Below are 368 nucleotides of genomic sequence, written 5' to 3' on the forward strand. Positions count from 1 at the left end.
GCAGGGGGAAAGAAAGAAAGAGAGCAAAAGAGGGCATGCATGGGAGAGAGAGAAAGAGAGAGAGAACTTTATTTTTTATGAGGTTTTTACTGGTACTCGCAACTGCATAAGACCATTGCACGCGAGACACATTATCATCATTAGCAGTAACAGAGAAACCCGTTAAAAAGCCAGCCGTGCGATTCTACCAACATCATGCCTGTCCCAAGGGTGGCGGTAAAACAAGTTTTGACAGTAAATAAAATACATATTATCAATATTATATTCAGAATTTAATTTACAGACACAAAAACCAGCAGACATTTTAGGCTACTGTATTTTAATTTGTAAAGACCAAAGTATCTCAAACCAACAAAACAAAAATAAAA

This window comes from Aplysia californica, unplaced genomic scaffold (assembly GCF_000002075.1).
Source record: "Aplysia californica isolate F4 #8 unplaced genomic scaffold, AplCal3.0 scaffold00029, whole genome shotgun sequence".
Classification (NCBI taxonomy): Eukaryota; Metazoa; Mollusca; class Gastropoda; order Aplysiida; family Aplysiidae; genus Aplysia; species Aplysia californica.